Source organism: Brassica napus, chromosome C8 (assembly GCF_020379485.1).
Source record: "Brassica napus cultivar Da-Ae chromosome C8, Da-Ae, whole genome shotgun sequence".
Classification (NCBI taxonomy): Eukaryota; Viridiplantae; Streptophyta; class Magnoliopsida; order Brassicales; family Brassicaceae; genus Brassica; species Brassica napus.
Genome location: NC_063451.1, coordinates 1,700,232 through 1,708,117, shown reverse-complemented (window position 1 = coordinate 1,708,117; position 7,886 = coordinate 1,700,232).

Sequence of the window (7,886 nt, the reverse complement as noted above, 5' to 3'; positions counted from 1 at the left end):
ATTAAAAAAATATAAAAAATATATTTAATAAATACAGAAATATATAAATTAATTTTTTTTTAAAAAAAATCCCAAATAATTTAATCACAAAAAAAGATTTATAGATATTTAAAATAGTTCTAATAAACAAAAAATAGTTTTAATAAATAAAAAATAGTTTAATAATTACAAAAATAGTTTTAATAATATATATATTAAAAATATTTTTAAATCCCAAATAATAGTTTTTAATCACAAAAAAAGTTTTATAGATATTAAAAATGTTTTGTAAAGTCCAAAAAATCAAATTTATATACAAAAAAGATTTTGTAAAATCCAAAAAATCGAATTTATATAGAAAAATCGTTTTGTAAAATACAAAAATCGATTTTATATACAAAAATCGATTTTATAAATAAATACAAAAAAATAAAAAAATTATAAAAAAAATTCTAAATCAATTCAACAAACAAATTATTCAACCAAATCACAATTCTAAACCTATTATACAACCAAATCACAATCTTAACCAATCACCCTAACAAAAATCTATCAAAACTACACAAAAACCTAACAAATAGAACCTAAGAGAGTGAGATAGGGTTCTTACATGATTTGTGTAAGAGAAGGGGGAGATCGCCGGAGATATCGCCGGATTTGAGTGGGAAATCGCCGGAGGAGTCGCGCAGAGGAAGAAGAGAGAAATGGGGAAGAAGAAGCGGCTCGTGGTTATAAAACCTAGGGTCCGACGGATACTATCCGTCGGAATTCCGTCGGAATTCTAATTTCAATTTTCGCGAAATATTTGCCCGGTAAAATGAAAATATTCCGAGGAAATTCCGACGGAAAGTAAAATATCAGTCGGACTTTCCGCGGAATATTCCGAGGAAATACCGAGGAACTAGTGTTTGGGGTTTCAAAACATCAATTTTTTTTGCCGTATTTCATTTCTTATACAATTGTAATGCATACCATTGAGGATTCTTTGTATAGATGAGCATAAACCATGAAATAACAAATTTCAAAACTAATTGAAAGTATTCCCTTTACCGTTCATTAAAAGGTATAAGTGTTTCTCTTATATTGTGGGATTTCGTTCATACAATCGGAAAAGTGTTAATTATACGGTAAGGAACAAATTTTTGACTTCATAATGAACGTAAGACACTTAATAAGGGTTATATAGGTGTTATTCAAACCGCAAAACGTTGTTTTCGGTTTAAAAACCCTATTTCCTCGGAATTTCCTCGGAATATTCCGAGGGAATTCCGAGGAAACCCTCTTCTTCCTCGGAATTCCGTCGGAATATTCCGAGGAAATTCCGAGGAACTAGTGTTTGGGGTTTCAATACGTCAATTTTTTTTTATAAACGGATCGATCGATGTATATATATCCAAAAACACATCGATCGATCACTAAGATGGACCAAAGCGTAACAATGTGATCGATCGATTAGATTATCCCATCGATCGATCAAGAATCTCAAGCGTTCCTCGGAATGTCCTCGGAAAATCTCGTACGTTTTTTTTATAAACGGATCGATCGATGTATATATATATCCAAAAACGCATCGATCGATCACTAAGATGGACCAAAGCGTAACAATGTGATCGATCGATTTGACTATCCCATCGATCGATCGAGAATCTCAAACTTTCCTCGGAATGTCCTCGGAAAATCTCGTACGTTTTTTTATAAACGGATCGATCGATGTATATATATCCAAAAACGCATCGATCGATCACTAAGATGGACTAAAGCGTAACAATGTGATCGATCGATTTGACTATCCCATCGATCGATCAAGAATCTCAAACTTTCCTCGGAATGTCCTCGGAAAAGCTCGTACGTTTTTTTATAAACGGATCGATCGATGTATATATTTCCAAAAACGCATCGATCGATCACTAAGATGGACCAAAGCGTAACAATGTGATCGATCGATCCGTGTTTATACAAAAACACATCGATCGATGCGTGTGCGGGAAACAAAATTATAAGGCAAAACCCGAACCTTTTGGATCAAAACCTCAGAACTCTTATCCCCTCCGATTTCCCTATAATTCGACCCCCCCTCCTTTTCTCTCTCTATAATTATACGATTTGAACAATTTTGGGCTCTATTCCCCTTGATTTTTCGAGCTCTACCTGATTCCTACACTCGTTTTCACCCTAAGACAGGTATACTCCGCGAATCTCCATATTCTGAAATCGTGTTCTTGAGCAATTTTTTGGGTTTTGTGAATTTCTTATTTCCGTGTTGATTGCTTGATCAAATATGCATGAAACAGATGTTTAAACATGGAATAGAACACAATTGTCTGTGATCAACGAGTTTGGAACAGGATTTGAGATGATTTAGGGATTGAGAATTTTTTTCAATTTGGTTTTTTTTTATCACAACTCGATTTCGCCTTTCATTTTCATGTTGATTTGAGTTCTTAATTGATTATAACCATGTTGAGAGCAATGATTCTATTTTGTAGAGGATGAAGCGCACGAAAACATCAGCAAAGAAGAACACACAAGAAGAGGGTTCGTCTCAGCGAGAGTGGTGCTGGCCGCAAACTTAGCAGGATACAAGGGGAAAGTAACCAAATCCAAGAGCAGTGCATGTGGATTTGGTGCAGTGATTACTCGGATCCTTGCACATGTGGGTGTAGACTGCGAGAACCATCAGGTAGCACTGGACAGATCGAACAACATTGCTTGGAACTACCTGGATGTCATTTCTCTAGTAAGTAAGGAGTTCATAGCTGGTCCCCACTCGAGGATCGATCGGGATGGTCCTTACGTCTACGTATTCCAGGACCGAGCGAAGAAAACACTCTACTGCCACCTGCCTCAGATCGGCCTGACTGCTCTACTTTCAGAGGCTGCAGTTGAGTTCCTACCCCCTTCTACCGCACTAGTAGACAAGCCATCCTTCTTCACGCCAAAATATCAGACCAAAGGCAAGGCCATGGTTGATGAAGAAGGAGAAGATGAGGCTGCACAAGCCATTCCAGATGATTCACAACCCCATCAGCTACTCCCATCAGACTCCAGCCAGTACAAGCTGCAAGAGCTTCCACCGAACGCCACTTCGCGCCAGCAACAACATTGGAGAGATCAGAGCATAAAGACAAACAACGACATGCTACACAAGATCTGGGCTGCCATTTCACGTATCAGGCCGTGTCGTTGCCAAAAGGATGATGTAGTTCATCGGGACAACTCTCCATCCAGCTCTGGTTCAGGTTCGAGTGGTACACACAGGGTAAGAAAGAGGTCCAAGAGACCCAAAGATGCAGGAACATCTGGAGCAGGAGACGAGGAGTAGGAGCTATCACCGGCCAGTATTGCCATTTGATTTCTGACCGCGCTATTTTATTTTCTTTTCTATTCTAACGTTTTATGGTCTTATTTTCTGTTAATTTTGAACTTAGTTTTTTTTTTATTTTTTTATTTTTTTTCTTAATTATGAGTTCGTATTTCTTTTACATGGTTTCTTCGTTTTATTTGGTTGTGTTTTGAGTAGTTTTTAATTCGTATTCAGCTTTGCCTTGCTAGATAAACCAAATAACTAATATCCGAGGAAAGAGGTTATATCAAGTGTTCCTCGGAATTTCCTTAGTATTTCGTAAAAAAAAAAAAAAAAAAAATCAATGGTAGTCTGTTTCCGAGTCATCATCACCAGATGAATCTGAATCTGGATCTTGGTGAAACTCTCCAATCATTGGTTCATCCTCTACGTGAACGACGGCTTCCTCTCCGAAGTCGGTTAAATCGACTACAAGGCCAACTCCAGCTAAATCTTCTGCTGCACTTAAGTTGCCGGATGTGCTTGGTTGTAGTGGGTCTTCCAGCTCAGAACTTCCCTGAACTCGGCCTCTCGGGTTGAGTCTTGTAACAGTAACCCATGGATCATCTCTGTTCCTTACCCGGGGGTACTTGATATAACAAACCTGTAACATTTAGAAAAATTATGAATTAATACATATGATGATGAATCATTCTGAATAATTAACATTTAATTACCTGATCGGCCTGAGAAGCAAGAATGAAAGGATCATAATATTGCAGCTTTCGCCTCGAATTTACTGATGTAACACCAAATGCATCTGTTCTCACACCTCGATCTGGAGTGTTGTCATGCCAATCACAATAGAAAACAATACAGCGCAATCCAACCATGCCCAAATACTTGATTTCCAAAATCTCATGTATGTGTCCGTAGTATACATCATCTCCTGATGCAGAACAAACGCCAGCATCATAAGTCGTACTCGAACGTCTCCTCTTCTGAGTTGTGAATACATATCCTCGAGTACAAAATCTCGGATATGACTTCACAACAAAGTTTGGTCCAACGACCATCTCACGTATCCAATCGTCAAATGTTTCACCTCTGGCCAAACCAGCAGACACCTATTAATAGCACATATATATATGTTATATCAATAAATGTGAATTAGTATAAATATGTGATAAAATATATTTTAATTTGTTTAAAGCACTCACATAAGTAAACATCCATCCAGTAAATTCTCTCTGCTTCATTTCTTCTAGTTCGTCCTCTGTGGCGTATCTATACTCGAACCGCTTTTCTGCCATGAAAATCCTGTATATGATGACAATAATGTAATTAATTAAGATTTAAATTTCAACTTGTTAAAATAAAAATTTGTAAGCTCATTTATTTACCTCTCATATTGAAGAACGTCTTCGCAGTTGGTGAGCAAATATGTTTGCAAATGACTGCGCTCCTGCTCAGTAAGTCGACGGTCCTTTGGTTTTCCGCTAAGTCGTCCAACGTCTGTGAAAATGTCTGGAACCGTAACATGATATGTTGCCCGTTCGCCTCTATCATCATGCCGAGCAGGTCTTCTGTTTTTGGTCTGAACTTCTGCTGGAAAGTAGTACTCGGCAAAGTTTGAAGTTTCTTCATTGATCATCTGTGCGACTATAGAACCTTCCACCCTACTTAAATTTTTCACCATCTTCTTCAAATGGAACATATACCGCTCATACAGATACATCCATCTATACTGCACAGGACCACCAAGTTCCAATTCTCTTGCCAGGTGAATAACAAGATGCTCCATAACATCAAAAAATGAGGGAGGAAATATCTTCTCAAGGTTGCACTGAATCACGGCTATGTTAGTCTTCAAATTTTCAATACCTTCAAGAGTCACTGATCTCGTGCATAAATCGCGGAAGAAACCACTTATCCCTGCAATTGCTTCATGAACATTTCGTGGTAATAGTTCCTTGAAGGCGAACGGAAGGAGGCGCTGCATCATTACATGGCAATCGTGGCTTTTCAAGCCAGTAAACTTTCCTTCCTTTCTGTCGATACAGTTACGCAAATTTGATGCGTAACCGTCTGGAAATTCCACATCGTTTGAAATCCAATCAAAGAACGCATCTTTTCCCTCTGCATCAAGTCGGTATATGGGAAAAGGAGCCCTACCATTCTCATCAACATGAAGTTCTGAACGAGCACATATATCGACTAAATCCAGTCTTGACTTCAAATTATCCTTTGTTTTACCTTGAACATTAAGGATCGTGTTCATGAGATTGTCAAAAAAGTTCTTCTCAATATGCATGACATCTAAATTATGCCTTAGCAGATGATCCTCCCAGTATGGCAGATCCCAGAAAATACTTTTTTTGTGCCAGTTATGTAGTTCTCCAACAGCATCTACCGGAAAACGCTCATGTCCACCGACGTCTGGCGTCCTTTCTGCACCAAAATCTCTTAGTTGTATCTTCAAATCTTTCCCACAAATTTCCGGAGGTGGACTGTCAAACACCCTCTTGTTCTTCGTAAACAAATTCCTACTCCTACGATATGGATGATCAGGTGGTAGGAATCTCCTGTGACAGTCAAACCAACACGTTTTCCTTCCGTGTTTTAGTTGGAAAGCATCAGTGTTATCTTGACAATATGGACATGATAGCCTTCCATGCGTTGTCCATCCAGACAACATACCATATGCTGGAAAATCACTTATTGTCCACATTAGTACTGCCCGCATTTGAAAGTTTTCTTTACACGAAACATCGTATGTTTCAGCACCTTGAGCCCATAGTTGTTGCAACTCATATATTAGTGGCTGAAGAAACACATCAAGTGATCTCTTAGGATGCTCTGGTCCGGGAACGAGAATCGAGAGAAACAAAAACTCTCGTCGCAAGCACAAGTTTGGGGGTAGGTTGTATGGTGTAAGAATGACGGGCCATAGAGAATACTGTCTTCCACTCTTGCCAAACGGACTGAAACCATCAGTACATAATCCAAGGTAGACATTTCTTCTCTCATACGCAAAGTCGGGATACTTTGATTGGAAATGCTTCCACGCTTTTGCATCTGAAGGATGTCTGATCTCACCATCTGTTGAGTGCTCCGCATGCCATCTCATTGGTTGCGCTGTGCGTTCAGACAGATACAACCTCTGCAACCTTTCCGTCAAAGGTAAATACCACATCCTTTTATATGGCACTGGAACTCTTCCACTCGTATCTTTATAACGAGGCTTTCCACAAAATTTGCATGTAACCCGCTGTTCATCCGCCCTCCAATAAATCATGCAGTTGTCGCTGCATACATCTATTACCTGATACGATAAACCAAGACCAGCTACGAGTTTCTGAACCTCGTAGTATGAACCAGGAGCTACATTATCCTCGGGTAGAATACCTTTTACAAAATCAGCAATCGCATCCACACAGTCTTCAGCCAAATTATAATCTGTTTTAATGCCCATCAATCTTGTAGCAGATGATAAAGCTGAATGACCATCTCTGCAACCTTCGTACAATGGTTGCTTTCCAGCATCCAACATATCATAAAATCTCCTAGCTTGTGCATTGGGTAAATCTTCCCCTCTAAAATGATCATTTACCATCTGCTCAGTACCTACACCATAATCTACATCCGTTCTAATTGGTTCTTCTAATCTAACCGCTGGCTGAGGTTCGCTAGTACTACCATGTTCATAATCAGTTTCCCCATGATGATACCAAATTTTGTAACTTCGTGTAAACCCACTCAAATATAGATGAGTCCAAACATCCCACTCTTTAATAACCTTTCTATTTTTACAATTAGAGCAAGGACATCTTAACATACATGTTTTTGCTTCCGGTTGTCGGTGAACTAACCCCATGAATTCGGTTATACCTCGTTGGTATTCTTCCGTAAGCAATCTCGTGTTCGGATCCAAATGAGGTCGATCGATCCAAGAACGAAAATAATTTGAAGAAGACATATTTTTTATGAATCAAATTCGTGTGTAAATAGAGTAAGAGGGAGGATGAAGATATGAAGTGAATGAAGAGGAAGAGGAGTGCTTGTATTTATAGTTTAAATCCTGCCGACAGACCGAAGAAATTCCGACGGAAAAGGCTAGTTCGTCGGAATTTCCTCAGAATTTTGTAAAATCCCCCAACGGCTCTCCAACGGCTATAATATTTCCTCGGAATTCATCGGTTTTTTCCGAGGAACACATTTTTCCTCGAAATTTCCTCGGAATATTCCGACGGATTGATATTTCCTCGGAATTCCGTCGGTATATTCCGAGGAAATTCTGAGGAAACCCAATTTTGTGTTTCCTCGGAATTTCCTCGGAAATTCCTCGGTATATTCCGACGATTTCATTTTCCGTCGGAATGTCCGTCAGAATACCGTTGTTTTCTTGTAGTGTGGAGACGACAATCTTCAGGTCATCCTTCCGAACGACGGCATCGTCGCTAGGTGGTTTTCTCTCGTGCCATCGGAAGTATACCTGTCGGGTGTTATGGGTGTGTCTTTGTGTTTGGATTCTCTGTCCGTCTCAGGTTCGGGAAGGGTTTTCGGAAGCTGCAGGAACCGTTGTTTCAAGGTTTGAGGGCGCCTTTCTCTCGGTAGCTCGTGG